The 23,563-nt window shown below is 39.4% G+C and overlaps 1 non-coding gene across 1 annotated transcript; it reads left to right on the top strand.

Annotated features, from left to right (window-relative positions):
• The first annotated feature begins 7,034 nt into the window (after window positions 1-7,034).
• Window positions 7,035-7,142, top strand: LOC130952999 (small nucleolar RNA R71). The gene has a single exon (XR_009075172.1). It is a non-coding gene; the product is annotated as a small nucleolar RNA R71 (small nucleolar RNA).
• Window positions 7,143-23,563: the final 16,421 nt, after the last annotated feature.

Raw genomic sequence — 23,563 nt, 5'->3', positions numbered from 1 at the left:
GAATGCAAAAATATACAAAGAGAAAGCAAAAAGATGGCATGATAAGAAATTGTCATCCAGAGTCTTTGAGCCAGGGCAGAAAGTTCTGCTATTTAATTCTAGGTTCAAATTATTTCCCAGGAAATTGAAGTCCCGGTGGAGAGGTCCATATGTGATCACAAGCGTATCACCATATGGATACGTAGAGCTTCAGGATAATGATTCTAATAAAAAGTTCATTGTTAATGGACAGAGAGTCAAACATTATCTTGAACGCAATTTTGAGCAAGAATGCTCAAAACTGAGGCTTGATTAAAGCTCAGTAATAGTCCGGCTAATGACAATAAAGAAGCGCTTACTGGGAGGCAACCCATCCATTTACAAAGTTTATTTGTTAATGAATTGATTTTTACAGGTATATGTCAAAGTATCTTCAAGGTAAAATAGCAATTGCTTGAATTCACAAAGTTACAAGGGAATTTGGAAGCTCACTGGCGTGAAAAATCCAGTAAAAAACATTTTGGGTGTTGAACGCCCAAAAGAAGCACCCACTGGGCGTTCAACGCCAGTAAGAGTAGCCATTTGGGCGTTAAACGCCAGAAAGGAGCATCTTCTGGGCGTTGAACGCCAAAAAGAAGCACCTTCTGGGCGTTTAACGCCAGATTGACAGCGTCCTGGGCGTTCAGAAAAACGCCCAGTGACAAAGGACTTTGGTGCGCGAAATTGTGAACAATACTTTTCACAACTCTCATAATCCCTGGTCATGAACTCCAAAAACTTGGTGGTTCAATTCCATGGCATTACACAACTTCGCACAACTAACCAGCAAGTGCACTGGGTCGTCCAAGTAATACCTTACGTGAGTAAGGGTCGATCCCACGGAGATTGTTAGCATTGAAGCAAGCTATGGTCATCTTGTAAATCTTAGTCAGGCAAACTCAATTGTATATGATGATGAACGAAAATAACATAAAAGATAAAGATAGTGATACTTATGTATATCATTGGTGTAAGAGCTTCAGACAAGCGTATGAAGATGCCTTCCCTTCCGTCTCTCTGCTTTCCTACTGCCTTCATCCAATCCTTCTTACTCCTTTCCATGGCAAGCTCGTGTAGGGTCTCACTGTTGTCAGCAGCTACCTCCCATCCGCGCAGTGAAAGCTAATGCACGCACTCTGTCACAGTACTGCCAATCACCGGTTTGGTTCCCTCCCCTACCGGAATAGAATAACTCTTTTGCGTCTGTCACTAACGCCCAGTAGGTTACAGGTTTGAAGCACGTCACAGTCATTCAATCATTGAATCCTACTCAGAATACCACAGACAAGGTTAGACCTTCCGGATTCTCTTGAATGCTGCCATCAGTTCTTGCCTATACCACGAAGACTCTGATCTCACGGAATGGCTGGCTCGTTTGTCAGGCGAGCACTCGGTTGTCAGGCGATCAACCATGCATCGTGCAATCAGAAATCCAAGAGATATTCACTAAGCCTCAAATGCGTGTAGAACAAGAATGGTTGTCAGTCACCTTGTTCATGAGTGAGAATGGTGATGGGCGTCAATCATCACCTTCATCATGTTGAAGAACAAGTGATATCTTGGTAAAAGAACAAGTGGAATTGAATGGAAGAACAATAGTAATTGCATTAATACTCGAGGTACAGCAGAGCTCCACACCTTAATCTATGGTGTGTAGAAACTCCACCGTTGAAAATACATAAGAACAAGGTCTAGGCATGGCCGAATGGCCAGCCTCCCAATGATCTAAGAACTAAAATGTCCAAAGATGATCTAGAGATCTAAAAGTGATCAAAAGATTTCTATACAATAGTAAAAGGTCCTACTTATAAGAAACTAGTAGCCTAGGGTGTACAGAAATGAGTAAATGACATAAAATCCTCTTCCGGGCCCACTTGGTGTGTGCTTGGGCTGAGCAATGAAGCAATTTCGTGTAGAGACTCTTCTTGGAGTTAAACGCCAGCTTTGGTGCCAGTTTGGGCGTTTAACTCCCAATTAGGTGCCAGTTCCAGCGTTTAACGCTGGGATTTCTTGAGGTGACTTTGAACGCCGGTTTGGGCCATCAAATCTTGGGCAAAGTATGGACTATTATATATTGCTGGAAAGCCCAGGATGTCTACTTTCCAACGCCGTTGAGAACGCGCCAATTGGGCTTCTGTAGCTCCAGAAAATCCACTCCGAGTGCAGGGAGGTCAGAATCCAACAGCATCTGCAGTCCTTTTTGGTCTCTGAATCAGATTTTTGCTCAGGTCACTCAATTTCAGCCAGAAAATACCTGAAATCACAGAAAAACACACAAACTCATAGTAAAGTCCAGAAAAGTGAATTTTAACTAAAAACTAATAAAAATATACTAAAAACTAACTAGATCATATCAAAAACATACTAAAAACAATGCCAAAAAGTATACAAATTATCCGCTCATCACAACACCAAACTTAAATTGTTGCTTGTCCCCAAGCAACTGAAAATCAAATAAGATAAGAAGAAGAGAATATGCAATGAATTCCAAAAACATCTGTGAAGATCAGTATTAATCAGATGAGCGGGACTTTTAACTTTTTGCCTCTGAACAGTTTTGGCATCTCAATCTATCCTTTGAAATTCAGAATGGTTGGCTTCTTTAGGAACTCAGAATCCAGATAGTGTTAATGATTCTCTTAGTAAAGTATGATGATTCTTGAACATAGCTACTTATTGAGTCTTGGCTGTGGCCCAAAGCACTCTGTCTTCCAGTATTTCCACCGGATACATACATGCCACAGACACATAATTGGGTGAACCTTTTTAGATTGTGACTTAGCTTTGCTAAAGTCCCCAATTAGAGGTGTCCAGGGTTCTTAAGCACACTCTTATTGCCTTGGATCACAACTCTTATTCTTTCTTTTTTTCTTTCTCTCTTTTTTTTTTTCTTCTTCTCTTTTTTTTTTTCGTTTCCTTTTTTTTTTTTTTTTTTTTTGAAATGCTTTTTCTTGCTTCAAGAATCATTTTATTGATTTTTCAGATCCTCAGTAACATGTCTCCTTTTTCATCATTCTTTCAAGAGCCAACATTCATGAACCACAAATTCAAGATACATATGCACTGTTTAAGCATACATTCAGAGAACAAAAATATTGCCACCACATCAAAATAATTAAACTGTTATAAAATTCAAAATTCATGCAATTCTTTCTTTTATCAATTAGGCACGTTTTTATTGAAGAAAGGTGATGGATTCATAGGACATTCATAACTTTAAGGCATAGACACTAAGACACTAATGATCATAAGACACAAACATGGATAAACATAAGCATTAAATTCGAAAAACAGAAGAACAAATAACAAGGAAATCAAAGAACGGGTCCACCTCAGTGATGGCGGCTCTTTCTTGCTCTTGAAGATCCTATGGAGTGCTTGAGCTCCTCAATGTCTCTTCCTTGCCTTTGTTGCTCCTCCCTCATGATTCTTTGATCTTCTCTAATTTCATGAAGGATAATGGAGTGTTCTTGATGCTCCACCCTTAGTTGTCCCATGTTGGAACTCAATTCTCCTAGGGAGGTGTTTAGTTGCTCCCAATAGTTTTGTGGAGGAAAATTCATCCCTTGAGGAATCTCAGGGATCTCATGATGAGTGAGGTCTCTTGTGTACTCCATCCTTTTCTTGGTGATGGGCTTATCCTCATCAATGGTGATGTCTCCCTCTATGTCAACTCCAACTGAATAACAGAGGTGACAAATGAGATGAGGAAAGGCTAACCTTGCCAAGGTGGAGGTCTTGTCCGCCACTTTATAGAGTTCTTGGGCTATAACCTCATGAACCTCTATTTCTTCTCCAATCATGATACTATGGATCATGATGGCCCGGTCTATGGTAACTTCGGACCGGTTGCTAGTGGGAATGATTGACCGTTGGATAAACTCCAACCATCCTCTAGCCACGGGTTTGAGGTCATGCCTTCTCAATTGGACCGGCTTGCCTCTTGAATCTTGCTTCCATTGTGCGCCCTCTTCACATATGATTGTGAGGACTTGGTCCAACCTTTGATCAAAGTTGACCCTTCTAGTGTAAGGATGCTCATCTCCTTGCATCATAGGCAAGTTGAACGCCACCCTCACACTCTCCGGACTAAATCCAAGTATTTCCCCCGAACCATAGTGAGATAATTCTTTGGGTTCGGGTTCACACTTTGGTCATGGTTCTTTGTGATCCATGCATTGGCATAGAACTCTTGAACCATCAAGATTCCGACTTGTTGAATGGGGTTGGTAAGAACTTCCCAACCTCTTCTTCGGATCTCATGCGGATCTCCGGATATTCACCCTTTTTGAGTGAAAAGGGGACCTCGGAGATCACCTTCTTCAAGGCCACAACTTCATAGAAGTGGTCTTGATGCTCCCTTGAGAGGAATCTATCCATCTCCCATGACTCGGAGGTGGAAGCTTTTGCCTTCCCTTTCCTCTTTTTAGAGGTTTCTCCGACCTTGGATGCCATAAATGGTTATGGAAAAACGAAAAAGCAACGCTTTTACCACACCAAACTTAAAATGTTTGCTCGTCCTCGAGCAAAAGAAGAAAGAAGGGAGTAGAAGAAGAAGAAATGAAGAAGAGGGAGATGGTGGTGTATTCGGCCAAAGAGGGGAAGAAAGGGTGTTTAGGTTGTGTGAAAATGAAAGGTTGAAGAAGGGTATATATAGGAGAGAGGGAGTGATATGGTTCGGCCATGGAGGGTGGGTTTGGGAGGGAAAGTGGTTTGAATTTGAAGGGTGAGGTTGGTGGGGATTTATGAAGGATGGATGTGAGTGGTGAAGAGAAAGATGGGATTTGATAGGTGAGGGGTTTTTGGGGAAGAGGTGTTGAGGTGATTGGTGAATGGGGGAAGAAGAGAGAGAGTGATGGTAGGGTCCTGTGGGGTCCACAGATCCTGTAGTGTCAAGGAAAAGTCATCCCTGCACCAAATGTTGCTCAAAATCACGTTTTGAGCCATTTCTGGCGTTAAACGCCGGGCTGGTGCCCATTCCTGGCGTTTAACGCCAGGTTTTTGCCCTTTACTGGCGTTTAACGCCAGTCTGGTGCCCCTTTCTGGCGTTAAACGCCCAGAAAGGTGCCAGACTGGGCGTTAAACGCCCAACTGCTAGGCTGACTGGCGTTTAAATGCCAACAGCATCTTCCTCCAGGGTGTGCTGTTTTTCTTCCTGTTTTTCATTTTGTTTTTGCTTTTTTCATTGTTTTTGTGACTTCTTATGATCATCAACCTACAAAAAAGATAAAATAATAAAAGAAAATAATTAATTATAAAACATTGGGTTGCCTCCCAACAAGCGCTTCTTTAATGTCAGTAGCTTGACAGAGGGCTCTCATGGAGCCTCAGAAATGCTCAGAACCGTGTTGGAACCTCCCAACACCAAACTTAGAGTTTGAATGTGGGGGTTCAACACCAAACTTAGAGTTTGGTTGTGGCCTCCCAACACCAAACTTAGAGTTTGACTGTGGGGGCTCTGTTTGGCTCTGTTTTGAGAGAAGCTCTTCATGCTTCCTCTCCATGATGACAGAGGGATATCCTTGAGCCTTAAACACAAAGGATTCTTCATTCACTTGAATGATCATTTCACCTCTACCAACATCAATCACAGCCTTTGCTGTGGCTAGGAAAGGTCTGCCAAGGATGATGGTTTCATCCATGCATTTCCCAGTCTCTAGGACTATGAAATCAGTAGGGATGTAATGGTCCTCAATCTTAACCAAAACATTCTCTACAAGTCCATAAGCTTGTTTTCTTGAGTTGTCTGCCATCTCTAGTGAGATTTTTGCAGCTTGTACCTCAAAGATCCCTAGCTTCTCCATTACAGAGAGGGGCATGAGGTTCACACTTGACCCTAAGTCACACAAGGCCTTCTTGAAGGTCATGGTGCCTATGGTACAAGGTATAGAAAACTTCCCAGGATCCTGCCTCTTTTGAGGCAGTTTCTGCCTAGACAAGTCATCCAGTTCTTTGGTGAGCAAGGGAGGTTCATCCTCCCAAGTCTCATTTCCAAATAACTTGTCATTTAGTTTCATGATTGCTCCAAGATATTTAGCAACTTGCTCTTCAGTAACATACTCATCCTCTTCAGAGGAAGAATACTCATCAGAGCTCATGAATGGCAGAAGTAAGTCCAATGGAATCTCTATGGTCTCATTTTGAGCCTCAGATTCCCAAGGTTCCTCATTGAGGAACTCAGAGGAGGTCAGTGCACGCCCATTGAGGCCTTCCTCAGTGGCGTTCACTTGCTTTTCTTCCTCTCCAAATTCGGCCATGTTAATGGCTTTGCACTCTCCTTTTGGATTTTCTTCTGTATTGCTTGGGAGAGTACTTGGAGGGAGTTCAGTCACTTTCTTGCTCAGCTGACCCACTTGTCCTTCCAAATTCCTAAAGGAGGACCTTGTTTCATTCATGAAACTTTGAGTGGTTTTAATTAGATCAGAGACCATGGTTGCTAAGTCAGAGGGGCTCTGTTTAGGATTCTCTGTCTGTTGCTGAGAAGATGATGGAAAAGGTTTGCCATTGCTAAACCTGTTTCTTCCACCATTATTGTTATTGAAACCTTGTTGAGGTCTCTCTTGATTCTTCCATGAGAGATTTGGGTGATTTCTCCATGAAGAATTGTAGGTATTTCCATAGGGTTCTCCTAGGTAATTCACCTCTTCCATGGAAGGGTTCTCAGGATCATAAGCTTCTTCCTCAGATGAAGCATCCTTAGTACTGTTTGGTGCATTTTGCATTCCAGACAGACTTTGAGAAATCAAATTGACTTGTTGAGTCAATATCTTATTCTGAGCCAATATGGCATTCAGAGTGTCAATCTCAAGAACTCCTTTCTTCTGACTAGTCCCATTGTTCACAGGATTCCTTTCAGAAGTGTACATGAATTGGTTATTTGCAACCATTTCAATCAGTTCTTGAGCCTCTGTAGGCGTCTTCTTCAGATGAAGAGATCCTCCAGCAGAGCTATCCAAGGACATCTTAGATAGTTCAGAGAGACCATCATAGAAAATACCTATGATGCTCCATTCAGAAAGCATGTCTGAAGGACATCTTCTGATTAATTGTTTGTATCTTTCCCAAGCTTCATAGAGGGATTCTCCATCCTTCTGTCTGAAGGTTTGGACTTCCACTCTAAGCTTACTCCATCTTTGTGTTGGAAAGAACTTTGCCAAGAAGGCATTGACTAGCTTTTCCCAAGAGTCCAGGCTTTCTTTAGGTTGAGAATCCAACCATATTCTAGCTCTGTCTCTTACAGCAAAAGGGAATAGCATCAGTCTATAGACCTCAGGGTTAACCCCATTAGTCTTGACTGTGTCACAGATTTGCAAGAATTCAGCTAAGAACTGATGAGGATCTTCCATTGGAAGTCCATGGAACTTGCAATTCTGTTGCATTAGAGAAACTAATTGAGGCTTAAGCTCAAAGTTGTTTGCTCCAATGGCAGGGATAGAGATGCTTCTCCCATAGAAGTCGGGAGTAGGTGCAGTGAAGTCACCCAGCACCTTCCTTGCATTGTTGGCATTGTTGTTGTTTTCGGCTGCCATGTGCTCTTCTTCTTTGAAGAATTCGGTCAGGTCCTCTAAAGAGAGTTGTGCTTTGGCTTCTCTTAGCTTTCTCTTCAAGGTCCTTTCAGGTTCAGGATCAGCTTCAACAAGAATGCCTTTGTCTCTGCTCCTGCTCATATGAAAGAGAAGAGAACAAGAAGATGTGGAATCCTCTATGTCACAGTATAGAGATTCCTTTAGGTGTCAGAGGAAAAGAGAAATAGAAAGAAGAAGGAGAAGGAGAATTCGAACTTTTAATAGATAAGGTTCGAATTTGTGCATTGAGAAGGAGTGGTACTCCATAAATAGAAGGATGTGAGAAGGAGGGAAGTAATTTTTTCGAAAATTAATTAAAATATTTTGAAAACATTTTTGAAAGACATTAATTGATTTTCGAAAAAAAAAGTGAAAAAGAAATCAAGTGATTTTTGAAAAAGAATTTGAAATTAGAAGTTAAAAAGATTTGATTGAAAACTATTTTGAAAAAGATGTGGTTAAGAAGATATGATTGGTTTTAAAAACATTTGATTGAAAAGATATGATTTGAAAACAATTTTAAAAGATATGATTTGAAAACAATTTGAAAAGATTTGATTTTAAAAATTAATGACTTGCCTAACAAGAAAAGATATGATTCGAACATAAAAACCTTTCTCAACAGAAAAGGCAACCAATTTGAGATGTTCAATCAAATCATTAATTGTTAGTAAGTATCATTGAAGAAGGAAAGAAATTGATTTTGAAAACATTTGATTGAAAAAATATGATTTGAAAAAGATTTGATTTTGAAAAACTTGAAAAAAATTGATTTGAAAACAAAATCTTCCTCCTAGTACCATCCTGGCGTTAAACGCCCAGAATGGTATACATTCTGGCGTTTAACGCCCAAAATGCTACCTTTTTGGGCGTTAAACGCCCAACCAGGTACCCTGGCTGGCGTTTAAACGCCAGTCTGCCTTCTTCACTGGGCATTTTTGAATGCTCAGCTTTTTCTGTATAATTCCTCTGCAACATGTTCTGAATCTTCAATTCTTTGCATCATTGACTTGAAAAGACACAAATTAAAAATATTTTTTGGATTTTTAATAATCAAAATGCAACAAGAATCAAATAACAATGCATGCTAGAAACCAAACTTAGCAGTTTGTATACTACTGACACTAATAATATGAGAATGCATATGAGACACACAAAATACTTCAAGTCAATAGAGTTCAAAGATTAGAACATAAAAATCATCAAGAAGTACTTGAAGATCCTTAAGACACATGAATGAATGCATGCAATTGACACCAAACTTAAGATGAGACACTAGACTTAAGCAAGAAGCATCAAATATTTTTGGTTTTTATGATTTTGTAAATTTTTTGTATTTTTTCGAAAATTAAGTGAAAACATCAAAATTCTTAATGAGAATTCCAGGAATCAGTGCAATGCTAGTCTAAGACTCCGGTCCAGGAATTAGACATGGCTTCAAAGCCAGCCAAACTTTCAAAGAAAGCTTCGGTCCAAAACACTAGACATGGCCAGAGGCCAGCCAAGCCTTAGCAAATCACTGCTCCAAGAGCAAGATTGGTAAGAAATCAACAAGCTCTTGTGGTGATAAGTTGAAACCTCGGTCCAATGAGATTAGACATGGCTTCTCAGCCAGCCAGATTTCAACAAATCATCATGAAACTCTAGAATTCATCTTCAAGAATTTCGAAAAAAATAAATACCTAATCTAAGCAACAAGATGAACCGTCAGTTGTCCAGCCTAAACAATCCCGGGCAATAACACCAACAACTTGATGTTGTTGCCGGATCTTGGCACTGATGTTACCAAAAGCTTGCTCAAAACTTGAACAATCCCCGGCAACGGCGCCAAAAACTTGGTGCGCGAAATTGTGAACTATACTTTTTCACAACTCTCATAATCCCCGGCAACGGCGCCAAAAACTTGGTGCGCGAAATTGTGAACAATACTTTTCACAACTCTCATAATCCCTGGTCATGAACTCCAAAAACTTGGTGGTTCAATTCCATGGCATTACACAACTTCGCACAACTAACCAGCAAGTGCACTGGGTCGTCCAAGTAATACCTTACGTGAGTAAGGGTCGATCCCACGGAGATTGTTAGCATTGAAGCAAGCTATGGTCATCTTGTAAATCTTAGTCAGGCAAACTCAATTGTATATGATGATGAACGAAAATAACATAAAAGATAAAGATAGTGATACTTATGTATATCATTGGTGTAAGAGCTTCAGACAAGCGTATGAAGATGCCTTCCCTTCCGTCTCTCTGCTTTCCTACTGCCTTCATCCAATCCTTCTTACTCCTTTCCATGGCAAGCTCGTGTAGGGTCTCACTGTTGTCAGCAGCTACCTCCCATCCGCGCAGTGAAAGCTAATGCACGCACTCTGTCACAGTACTGCCAATCACCGGTTTGGTTCCCTCCCCTACCGGAATAGAATAACTCTTTTGCGTCTGTCACTAACGCCCAGTAGGTTACAGGTTTGAAGCACGTCACAGTCATTCAATCATTGAATCCTACTCAGAATACCACAGACAAGGTTAGACCTTCCGGATTCTCTTGAATGCTGCCATCAGTTCTTGCCTATACCACGAAGACTCTGATCTCACGGAATGGCTGGCTCGTTTGTCAGGCGAGCACTCGGTTGTCAGGCGATCAACCATGCATCGTGCAATCAGAAATCCAAGAGATATTCACTAAGCCTCAAATGCGTGTAGAACAAGAATGGTTGTCAGTCACCTTGTTCATGAGTGAGAATGGTGATGGGCGTCAATCATCACCTTCATCATGTTGAAGAACAAGTGATATCTTGGTAAAAGAACAAGTGGAATTGAATGGAAGAACAATAGTAATTGCATTAATACTCGAGGTACAGCAGAGCTCCACACCTTAATCTATGGTGTGTAGAAACTCCACCGTTGAAAATACATAAGAACAAGGTCTAGGCATGGCCGAATGGCCAGCCTCCCAATGATCTAAGAACTAAAATGTCCAAAGATGATCTAGAGATCTAAAAGTGATCAAAAGATTTCTATACAATAGTAAAAGGTCCTACTTATAAGAAACTAGTAGCCTAGGGTGTACAGAAATGAGTAAATGACATAAAAATCCTCTTCCGGGCCCACTTGGTGTGTGCTTGGGCTGAGCAATGAAGCAATTTCGTGTAGAGACTCTTCTTGGAGTTAAACGCCAGCTTTGGTGCCAGTTTGGGCGTTTAACTCCCAATTAGGTGCCAGTTCCAGCGTTTAACGCTGGGATTTCTTGAGGTGACTTTGAACGCCGGTTTGGGCCATCAAATCTTGGGCAAAGTATGGACTATTATATATTGCTGGAAAGCCCAGGATGTCTACTTTCCAACGCCGTTGAGAGCGCGCCAATTGGGCTTCTGTAGCTCCAGAAAATCCACTCCGAGTGCAGGGAGGTCAGAATCCAACAGCATCTGCAGTCCTTTTTGGTCTCTGAATCAGATTTTTGCTCAGGTCCCTCAATTTCAGCCAGAAAATACCTGAAATCACAGAAAAACACACAAACTCATAGTAAAGTCTAGAAAAGTGAATTTTAACTAAAAACTAATAAAAATATACTAAAAACTAACTAGATCATATCAAAAACATACTAAAAACAATGCCAAAAAGTATACAAATTATCCGCTCATCAGACTTCCTGGCGTTCAACGCCAGAAAGAAGCAACAGCTGGGCGTTGAACGCCCAGGAGAAGCAGCAATTGGGCGTTAAACGCCCAAAACATGCAGCGTTTGGGCGTTTAATGCCAGGATTGTGGGGAGGAGGTAATTTCGTTTTCAATTCAAATTTTTTCCAATTTTCACGTTTCAATTCATGATTTCTTGCATAAACATGTTACAAACTCTCATCTTTCAACTTCAATTTCAAAAATTTTTTTAATCATAAACATATTTCTTGATTTTTCTTTAATTTCTTTTCAAAACGTTTTCAAAACTCATCTATCTTTTTGAACTCTTTTCAAATCTTTTGAATTTCGAATTTGCCTCTCCTACTATTCCTCTTCTTTCCTTTCTTTTGCTTGAGGACAAGCAAACCTCTAAGTTTGGTGTGATTCGCCATGATCACTGAGCTAAAACTCATCAAGATCATGGCACCTAAGGGAACAGGAAGAGCAAGGATGTGACTTAAAGGAACTGAAGCATCATAAATTATCTCTTGAAGGACCAAGCACCCCACAGACTAGAGGAACATCCACTTCCCAAAATAAAGGTCGTTGAGTTCTAATCTTTGCCTTAACTCTGTGATAACTGTTCTTATTAAGAATTAACTTAGAAGTTATATATTAGTAGTAGTAATTAGTATCTCTACTTTGACTTTAATTCCAATTAAGGTATAATTTATTTTTCTCATCATCATCAAACATGAATAAACTAGTAGATTTTTAGAATAAAGAGACAATATTTTTTTCGAGTTCTTAATAAAAAAAATTCTAATTATTTATATGTGGTGGCAATACTTTTTGTCTTCTGAATGAATGCTTGAACAGTGCATATTTTTTATCTTGTTGTTTATGAATGTTAAAATTATTGGCTCTTGAAAGAATGATGAAAAAGAGAAATGTTATTGATGATCTGAAAAATCAAAATAATTGATTCTTGAAGTAAGAAAAAGCAGTGAAAAAGCAAAAAGCTTGTGTGAAAAAAAAATAGAAAGAAAAAGAAAAAGCAAGCAGAAAAAGCCAATAGCCCTTAAAACTAAAAGGCAGGGGTAAAAAGGATCCAAGGCTTTGAGCATCAATGGATAGGAGGGCCCAAGGAAATAAATCCAGGTCTAAGCGGCTAAATCAAGCTGTCCTTAACCATGTGCTTGTGGCATGCAGGTCCAAGTGAAAAGCTTGAGACTGAGTGGTTAAAGTCGTGATCCAAGGCAAAAAGAGTGTGCTTAAGAGCTCTGGACACCTCTAACTGAGGACTTTAGCAAAGCTGAGTCACAATCTGAAAAGGTTTACCCAGTCATGTGTCTGTGGCATTTATGTATCCGGTGGTAATACTGGAAAACAAAATGCTTAGGGTCACGGCCAAGACTCATAAAAGTAGCTGTGTTCAAGAATCAACATGCTAAACTAGGAGAATCAATCACACTATCTGAATTCTAAGTTCCTATGGATGCCAACCATTCTGAATTTCAAAGGATAAAGTGAGATGCCAAAACTGTTCAGAGGCAAAAAGCTACTAGTCCCGCTCATCTAATTAGAATCTGGGCTTCACTTAAAACTCTGAGATATTATTGCTTCTTGACTTTTTTTTATCCTCTTTTATTTATCTAGTTGCTTGGGGACAAGCAACGGTTTAAGTTTGGTGTTGTGATGAGCGGATTTTTTATACGCTTTTTGGGGGTAATTTCATGTAGATTTTAGTATGTTTTAATTTGTTTTTAGTAGAATATCATTAGTTTTTAGGCAAAAATAATATTTCTAGACTTTACTATGAGTTTGTGTATTTTTCTGTGATTTCAGGTATTTTCTGACTGAAATTGAGGGAGCTGAGCAAAAATCTGATTTTGGCTGAAAAAGGACTGCTGATGCTGTTGGATCCTGACCTCCCTGCACTTGGAATGGATTTTCTGGAGCTAAAGAAGTCCAATCGACGTGCTCTGAATTGGGTTGGAAAGTAGACATCCAGGGCTTTCCAGCAATATTTAATAGTCCATACTTTGCGCAAAGATAGATGACGTAAACTGGCGTTCAACGCCAGTTCCATGTTGCAGTCTGGCGTCCAGCGCCAGAAACAGGTTACAAGTTGGAGTTCAACGCCCAAAACACGTTACAACCTGGCGTTCAACTCCAGAAACAGCCCAAGCACGTGAGAGGCTTAAGTCTCAGCCCCAGCACACACCAAGTGGGCCCCAGAAGTGGATTTCTGCACCAATTATCTTAGTTTACTCATATTCTGTAAACCTAGGTTACTAGTTTACTATTTAAACAACTTTTAGAGACTTATTTTGTACCTCATGACATTTTCAGATCTGAACTACATACTCTTTGACGGCATGAGTCTCTAAACACCGTTGTTGGGGGTGAGGAGCTCTGCAGCGTCTCGATGAATTAATGCAATTACTTATATTTTTCCATTCACATATGTGTATTCCTATCTAAGATGTTCATTCGCACTTAATTATGGAGAAGGTGATGATCCGTGACACTCATCACCTTCCTCAACCCATGAACGTGTGTCTGACAACCACCTCCGTTCTACATCAGATTGAATGAATATCTCTTAGATTCCTTAATCAGAATCTTCGTGGTATAAGCCGAATTGATGGCGGCATTCATAAAAATCCGGAAAGTCTAACCTTGTCTGTGGTATTCCGAGTAGGATTCCGGGATTGAATGACTTTGACAAGCTTCAAACTCCTGAAGGCTGGGCGTTAGTGACAGACGCAAAAGAATCATTGGATTCTATTCCAACCTGATTGAGAACCGACAGATGATTAGCCGTGCTGTGACAGAGCATCTGGACCATTTTCACTGAGAGGATGGGAAGTAGCCATTGACAACGGTGACACCCTACCTAGAGCTTGCCATGGAAGGAACTTTGCAATTATGTTATTGAGTTGAATATTATATTGCAGGGATTCAGAGGACAAAGCATCTCCAAAACCCCAACATATTCTCCATTACTGCATTACAAATAATTAATTCACGCTCTTTTATTTTTCTAATAATTCAAACTGATAATTTTAATTGAAATCCTGACTAAGAATAATAAAATAAACATAGCTTGGTTCAAACCAATAATCTCCGTGGGATCGACCCTTACTCACGTAAGGTATTACTTGGACGACCATGTGCACTTGCTGGTTAGTTGTGCGGATTGCAAAAGTGTGATTGCAATTTCGTGCACCACCCCACCAGAGGAGCTCACTAGTGTTACGTCGCCCTGGCCATTCGCAAAGTGGGGGCTAGACCTCCTTGGTCCTTTTCCCCAGGGACCAGGACAAGTCAAGTTTCTCATCGTAGGAATAGACTATTTCACAAAATGGATTGAGACAAAACCCTTAGCCATTGTCACCACCCAAAGAAGTCAGAAATTTCTATATAAAAACATTATCACAAGGTTCGAGATTCCTTACTCCATTACCACGGATAATGACACTCAATTTACCGATATGGGTTTCAGGAACTTGGTTGCCGACCTAAAAATAAAGCACCAATTCACATTCTCAGAACACCCACAAGCCAACGGACAGGCAGAAGCTGCCAACAAAGTCGTACTGGCTGGGTTAAAACGTAGAGGACCATTTTCACTGAGAGGACGGGAGGTAGCCATTGACAACGGTGATACCCAACATACAGCTTACCATGGAAAGAAGTATGGAGGATTGGATGAAGGCAGTAGGAAAGCAAAGATTCAGAAGGGATAACGCATCTCCATACGCTTATCTGAAATTCACAACAATGAATTACATAAGTATCTCTATCCTTATTTTATGTTTATTTGTCTTTTAATTATCAAAACTCCATAACCATTTGAATCCACCTGACTGAGATTTACAAGATGACCATAGCTTGCTTCAGGCCGACAATCTCCGTGGGATAGACCCTTACTCACGTAAGGTTTATTATTTGGATGACCCAGTGCACTTGTTGGTTAGTTGTGTGAAGTTGTGAAAAAGAGTTGAGATTACAATTGTGCGTACCAAGTTGTTGGCGCCATTGAGATCACAATTTCGTGCACCAAGTTTTTGGCGCCGTTGCCGGGGATTGTTTGAGTTTGGACAACTGACGGTTCATCTTTTTGCTTAGATTAGGTAATTTTCTTTTTACTTTTGTTTTGTTCTTCAGAATTTTTAAGAACGAATTCTACAGTTTCAAATGATGCTTTTATCATCACAGGAACTAGTTGATTCCCATCAATTTGGCTGCTGTATGTAATGTCTGCTGAAGCTTGGCTAGCCATGTCTAATATTTTTAGACTAAAGCTTTAGACTAATATTGCATGATTCCTGGAATTCTTATTAAAATTTTTGAGTTTCTTATTTCCTTTTTCAAAAAAAAAAATTCGAAAAAAAAATACAACAAAATTATAAAATCGTAAAATAAAAAAAATTTGTGTTTCTTGTTTGAGTCTAGAGTCAAATTTTAAGTTTGGTGTCAATTGCATACTTTCATTTTTCTCAAATTTTTTTGAAAACTCATGCATGGTGTTCTTTATGATCTTCAAGTTGTTCTTGGTAAGTCTCCTTGTTTGATCTTGTGATTTTCTTGTTTTGAGTCTTTTCTTGTTTTTCATATGCATTCTTAGTTTGTTAGTGTCAAATGGTAAGTTTGGTGTCTTGCATGTTTCTTTTTCCTTGGAAATTTTTCAAAAATAAGTTCTTGATGTTCATCATGATCTTCAATGTGTTCTTGGTGTTCATCTTAACATTCATAGTGTTCTTGCATGCATCATTTGTTTTAATCCAAAATTTTTATGTGTTGAGTCATTTTGTGGTTTTTCTCTTTCCTCACTAAATTCAAAAAAATAAAAAATATCTTTCCCTTATTTCACTCATAAATTTCGAAATCTTTGGGTTGACTTAGTAAAATTTTTTTAAAATAAGTTGTTTCTTGTTAGTCAAGTCAAGATTTCAATTTCAAAAAGTTATCTTTTCAAAATCTTTTTCAAAAATAAAATCTTTTTCATTTTTTCTTAATATTTTTGAAAATTTTAAAAATTGTTTTTCAAAATCTTTTTCTTAAATTTCATTTCAAATCTTCAAAAACTTATTAACAATTAATGTGATTGATTCAAAAATTTCAAGTTTGTTACTTTCTTGTTAAGAAATGTTCAACCTTTAAATTCTAAAATCATATCTTTTAGTTTCTTGTTAGTCAAGTCATCAACTTTAATTTTAAAAATCAAATCTTTTTAATTTCCTTTTCAAATCTTTTTAAAAATAAATTTCAATTATATCTTTTTAATCATATCTTTTCAATCATACCTTTTCAAACATATCTTTTTCAAATCATATCTTTTTCAAGCTTAAATTTTAAAATATCTTTTTCTAACTTCTTAACTTTTCAAAATTAATTTCAAAATCTTTTTTAAAACCACCTAACTAATTTTCTCTCTCTAATTTTCGAAAACTCCTCACCCTTTTTCAAAATTATTTTAGTTAACTAATTGTTTCAAAATTTTAATTTTAATTTTTATCTCTTCTTTTAATTTTTGAATTCTAACTAAATTTTAAAATAAAAACAAAAATATTTTCTTTTTCCTTTTAATTAGTTTCAAAAACTCTCTCTCTCATCTCCATCTATTTATTTATTTAATCACTAACACTCTTCTCTTCTTCTTGTAATTCGAACCCTCTCTCTCTCTTTGTGTTCGAATTCTTCTTCTTTCTTCTTCATTCTTATTCTTCTTCTCTTCTTCTCACATAAAGGAATCTCTATACTGTGACATAGAGGATTCCTCTTCCTTTTCTGTCCTCTTCTTTTTCATATGAGCAGGAGCAAGGACAAGGACATTCTTGTTGAAGCAGATCCTGAACCTGAAAGGACTCTGAAGAAGAAGCTAAGAAAAGCTAAAGCACAATAATCTAGAGAAAACCTTACAAAGAATCTCGAAAAAGAAGTAATGGCCGAACCCAACAACAATTCAAGGAAGATGCTTGGTGACTTCACTGCACCAAATTCCAACTTCCATGGAAGAAGCATCTCAATCTCTGCCATTAGAGCAAACAATATTGAGCTAAAGCCTCAATTAGTTTCTCTGATGCAACAGAATTGCAAGTTTTATGGACTTCCATCAGAAGATCCTTTTCAGTTCTTAACTGAATTCTTGTAGATCTGTGACACTATTAAGACCAATGGAGTTGATTCTGAGGTCTACAAGCTTATGCTTTTCCCTTTTGCTGTAAGAGACAAAGCTAGAATATGGTTGGACTCTCAACCTAGAGATAGCCTGAACTCTTGGGATAAGCTGGTCATGGCTTTCTTAGCCAAATTCTTTCCTCCTCAAAAGCTGAGCAAGCTTAGAGTGGATATTCAAACTTTCAAAAAGAAAGAAGGTGAATCCCTCTATGAAGCTTGGGAAAGATATAAGTAACTGACCAAAAAGCATCCTTCTGACATGCTCTCAGAATGGACCATCCTGGATATATTCTATGATGGTCTGTCTGAATTGTCTAAGATGTCATTGGACCATTCTACAAGTGGATCCATTCACCTGAAGAAAATGCCTGCAAAAGCTCAGGAACTTATTGAAATGGTTACAAATAACAAGTTTATGTACACCTATGAAAGGAATCCTATGAATAATGGGACACCTCAGAAGAAGGGAGTTCTTGAAATTGATACTCTGAATGCCATATTGGCTGAGAACAAAATATTGACTCAGCAAGTCAATATGATTTCTCAAAGTCTGAATGGATTGCAAAATGCATCCAACAGTACTAAAGAAGCATCTTCTGAAGAAGAAGCTTATGATCCTGAGAACCCTGCAATGGCAGAGGTGAATTACATGGGTGAAGCCTATGGAAACACCTATAATCCTTCATGGAGGAATCATCCAAATTTTTCATGGAAGGATCAACAAAAGCCTCAACAATGCTTTAACAATAATAATGGTGGAAGAAATAGGTTTAGCAATGGCAAGCCTTTTCCAACATCCTCTCAGCAACAGACAAAGAATTCTGAGTAGAATCCATCTAGCTTAGCAAATATAGTCTCTGATCTATCTAAGGCCACTCTCAGCTTCATGAATGAAACACAATCCTCCATTAGAAATTTGGAGGCACAAGTGGGCCAGCTGAGTAAAAGGGTTACTGAAACTCCTCCTAGCACTCTCCCAAGCAATACAGAAGAAAATCCCAAAAGAGAGTGCAAGGCCATAACTGTGATCAACATGGCCGAACCTAGAGAGAGTGAAAAGGCAGTGATTCCCAATGAGGAAGACCTCAGGGAATGTCCACTGGCCATTAAGGAGTACCCCAATGAGAAACCAAAGGAATTTGAGGCTCATATAGAGACCATAAAGATTCCATTGAACTTCCTTTTACCATTCATGAGCTTTGATGACAATTCATCTTCTGAAGAAGATGAAGACATTGTTGAAGGGCAAGTTGCCCAGTATTTAGGAGCAATCATGAAGCTGAACGCTAAGCTATTTGGTAATGAGACTTAGGAGGATGAACCTCCATTGCTCATTAGTGAACTGAATACCTGGGTTCAGCACACTTTACCTCAAAGAAATAAGATCCAGGTAAATTACTAATACCCTGTACAATAGGCACCATGACCTTTGAGAAGGCTCTGTGTGACCTACGGTTAGGTATTAACCTCATGCCGCTCTCTATAATGGAGAAACTAGGAATCTTTAAGGTAAAGGCTGCAAGAGTCTCACTAGAGATGGCAGACAAATCAATGAAATAGGCTTATAAACTAGTAGAGGAGGTGCTAGTGAAGGTTGAAGGCCTTTACATCCCTGTTGATTTCATAATCCTAGACACTGGGAAAGATAAGGAAGAATCCATCATCCTTGGCAGACATTTCCTAGCCACAGCAAAAGCTGTGATTGATATTGACAGAGGAGAGTTGGTCCTTCAATTGAATGAGGACTACCTTGTATTCAAGACTCAAGGTTCTCCTTCTGTACACAAGGAGATGAAGCATGAAAAGTTTCTCCCAATACAGAGTCAAACAACCAAACTTTAAGTTTGGTATTGATAGGCCACAACCAAACTCTAAATTTGGTGTTGAGAGGCCACAACGATGCTCTGATTATCTGTGAGGCTCCATGAGGGCCCACTATCAAGCTATTGACATTAAAGAAACACTTATTAGGAGGCAACCCAATTTCTATTTATCTATGTTATTTCATGTTTTCTTTAGGATGATGATCATGTGGAGTCACAAAAACAACTGCAAAAATCAAAGCAAATTCAAAAACAGCATTAAAAACAGCACACCCTGGAGGATAAGCTTACTGGCGTTTAGCATTTAAATGCCAGTAAGAGTAGCAAAATGGGCATTAAACGCCCAGCCTGGCACCATTTTGGGCGTTTAACGCCAAAAATGGGCACCAGACTGGCGTTTAACGCCAGAACAGAGCATCAAGTTGGCGTTAAATGCTAGAAACAAGCAACAGCTTGGCGTTAAATGCCAAGAAAGGTATAAAATCTGGCGTTTAACGCCAGAAACAGGCAGCAGTCTGGCGTTAAACGCTAGAATTGCACTCTAAGGGCGTTTTGCACGCCTAAATAGAGCAGGGATGTGAAGTTCTTGAGCCCTCAAGATCTGTGGACCCCACAGGATCCCCACCTACCGCACCTCTCTCTCTCTTTCTCCCCCTCACACATCTCTATAACACTCTACCCAAAATACCACTCACCTATCAAATCCTATCCTCTTCTCTATATTCTCTTCACCAATCACTTCCATCCCTCTTCCCCAAAAACCCCACCTTCCTCACTTTTCAAATTCAAACACTTTTCCCTCCCAAACACACCCAATTCCATTCGGCCCCTCTCCCTCTCTTTTTCTATGAATACCCCTCTTCACTCCTTCATTTTCATACATCACAAACCCTCTCCTACCCCTTTGGCCGAACCTATCTCTCTCTCTATCTCCTCTATTTTCTTCTTCTTCCCCTTCTTTCTTTCTTCTTTTGCTCGAGGACGAGCAAACCTTTTAAGTTTGGTGTGGTACAAGTATTGCTTTTTAATTTTCCATAACCATTTATGGCACCTAAGGCCAGAGAAACCTCTAGAAAGAGAAAAGAGAAGGTAATTGCTTCCACCCCCGAGTCATGGAAGATGGAGAGATTCATCTCAAATGTCCATCAAGAGCACTTCTATGAAGTTGAGGCTAAGAAGAAAGTGATCCCAAAGGTTCCTTTCATGCTCAAGAAGAATGAGTATTCAGAGATCCGACATGAGATCCGAAGAAGAGGTTGGGAAGTTCTCACCAACCCCATTCAACAAGTCAGAATCTTAATGGTTCAAGAGTTCTATGCCAATGCATGGATCACTAGGAACCATGATCAAAGTATGAACCCGAATCCAAAGAATTGGCTTACAATGGTTCAGGGGAAATACTTAGATTTCAATCCAAGAAATGTAAGGTTGGCGTTTAACTTGCTAATGATGCAAGAAAACGCACGCCCCTACACTAGAAGGGTCAACTTTGATCAAAGGTTGGACCAAGTCCTCATGGACATATGTGTAGAAGGAGCTCAATGGAAAAGAGACTCAAGAGGCAAGCCGGTTCAATTGAGAAGACCAGACCGTAAGCCTGTGGCTAGAGGGTGGTTAGAGTTCATCCAACGCTCCATCATTCCTACTAGCAACCGATCCGAAGTAAATGTGGATCAGGCCATCATGATCCATAGTATCATGATTGGGGAGGAAGTGGAAGTTCATGAGATCATACCTCTAGAAATCTACAAGGTGGTTGACAAGTCCTTCACTTTGGCAAGGTTAGCCTTTCCTCATCTCATTTGTCACCTATAAAATTTAGCTGGAATTGTCATAGAGTAAGACATCCTCATTGAAGAGGACAAGCCCATCACTAAAAAGAGGATGGAGCAAATAAGAGAGCCCACTCATGGACCTCAACAAGATCATGAGGTAGTTCCTCATCAAGAATTCCCTGAGATGCCTCAAGGGATGCATTTTCCTCCACACAACTATTGGGAGCAACTTAACACCTCTTTGGAAGGCTTGAGTTACAACATGGACCAACTAAGGCTAGAGCACCAAGAGCACTCCATCTTTCTCCATGAAATTAGAGAAGATCAAAGAGCTTTGAGGGAGGAGCAACAAAGGCAAGGAAGAGACATAGAGGAGCTCAGGCATTCCATTGGATCTTCAAGAGGAAGAATTAGCCACCATCACTAAGGTGAACCTGTTCTTTAATCTCCTTGTCTTATTTTTTTCTGTTTTTCGAAAATTATCCACATTTCATGGTATTTATTTGCTCTAATTGGGTGGATTTACTCAACTTTTCCTACACTTATTCAATGAAATAGCATAGTTTCATGATTTTTTCCTTAATAATGCTTGAAAGTGAAAACATGCTTTTTAGGCCATTTAATTGCTAAATTTTATTCACTTTAATCCTATTTAGTGCCTTGATGTATTTGCTAAGTGATTTCAGGTTTCCAAAGCAAGTATGGGTTGAAGAAGTAAGGAAAAGTGCATGCAAAAGGGAAGAAACAATGAAGAAATGGAGTATGGACATTCCAACATGTGTGCGTATGCACGAGTATGCGTGCATACGCACAAGGGAGATTTACGTACGCATGTGGTGCACGAAATTGTGATCTCAATGGTGCCAAAAACTTGGTACGCACAATTGTAATCTCAACTCTTTTTCATAACTTCGCACAACTAACCAGTAAGTGCACTGGGTCGTCCAAGTAATAAACCTTACGTGGGTAAGGGTCGATCCCACGGAGATTGTCGGCTTGAAGCAAGCTATGGTCATCTTATAAATCTCATTCAGGTGGATTCAAATGATTATGGAGTTTTGATAATTAAAAGATAAATAAACATAATATAAAGATAGAGATACTTATGTAATTCATTGGTGGAAATTTCAGTAAAGCGTATGGAGATGCTTTATCTCTTTTGAATCTCTGCTTTCCTACTGCCTTCGTCCAACCCTTCATACTCCTTTCTATGGCAAGCTGTATGTTCGGGTATCACCGTTGTCAATGGCTACCTCCGGTCCTCTCAGTGAAAAAGGTCCTTTGCGGTTTCTATACGGCTAATCAACTGTCGGATTTCTCATCTCGGATGAAAAATACCAGGCACAGCTACCGCATGGCTAGCCAGCTATTGATTCTCGATCGTGTCGGAATAAGATCCAATGATCTTTTTGCGTCTGTCACTACGCCCCACAGTCGCGAGTTTGAAGCTCGTCAAAGTTATCCCCTCCCAGATCCTAATCGGAATACCACAGACAATGTTTAGACTTTCCGGATCTCAGGAATGCCGCCAATGGTTTCTAGCCTATACCACGAAGATTCTAATCTCAGATTCAGATGCCCCATTGTCAGAGGGGAGTCGATGTGAATCATTGATTAGAAACCCAAGAGATACACACTCAAGCTATTGCATGTAGAACGGAAGTGGTTGTCAGACACGCGTTCATAAGGAAAAATGATGATGAGTGTCACGGATCATCACATTCATTAGGTTGAAGTGCGAATGAATATCTTAGAATAAGAATAAGCTTGAACTGAATAGAAAACATTAGTAATTGCATTAATTCATGAAGAACATCAGAGCTCCACACCTTAATCTATGGTGTGTAGAAACACCACCGTTGAAAATACATTAGTGATGAAGGTGTTCATTAGCTTCGGCCCCAGAGAGGGAACCAGAATAACCAAGATGACTAATACAATGAAAAAAAGTAATATTTATACTAAACTAGTTACTAGGGTTTACAGAGATAAATAAATAATGCAGAAATCCACTTTCGGGCCCACTTGGTGTGTGCTTGGACTGAGTATTGAAGCTTTCATGTGTAGAGACTTTTCTGGGAGTTAAACGCCAGCTTTTATGCCAGTTTGGGCGTTTAACTCCAGCTTGTATCCTGTCTCTGGCATTTAACGCCAGAATAGGGCAGGAAGTTGGCGTTTGAACGCCAGTTTGCGTCGTGAAAACTCGAGAAAAGTATGAACTGTTATATATTGCTGGAAAGCCCAGGATGTCTACTTTTCAACGCAATTGAGAGGGCGCCATTTGGGTTTCTGTAGCTCCAAAAAATTCATTTCGAGTGCAGGGAGGTCAGAATCCAACAGCATTAGCAGTCCTCTTTCAACCTCTGAATCAGATTTTTGCTCAGGTCCCTCAATTTCAGCCAGAAAATATCTAAAATCACAGAAAAACACACAAACTCATAGTAAAGTCCAGAAATGTGAATTTTGCTTAAAAACTAATAAAAATATACTAAAAAGTAGCTAGATGCTACTAAAAACTACCTAAAAATAATGCCAAAAAGCGTATAAATTATCCGCTAACCACAACACCAAACTTAAATT

This window comes from Arachis stenosperma, chromosome 9 (genome assembly GCF_014773155.1).
Source record: "Arachis stenosperma cultivar V10309 chromosome 9, arast.V10309.gnm1.PFL2, whole genome shotgun sequence".
NCBI lineage: Eukaryota > Viridiplantae > Streptophyta > Magnoliopsida > Fabales > Fabaceae > Arachis > Arachis stenosperma.
The sequence above is the reverse complement of the archived record's forward strand: the minus strand, read 5'-3'. Positions and strand labels throughout refer to the sequence as shown.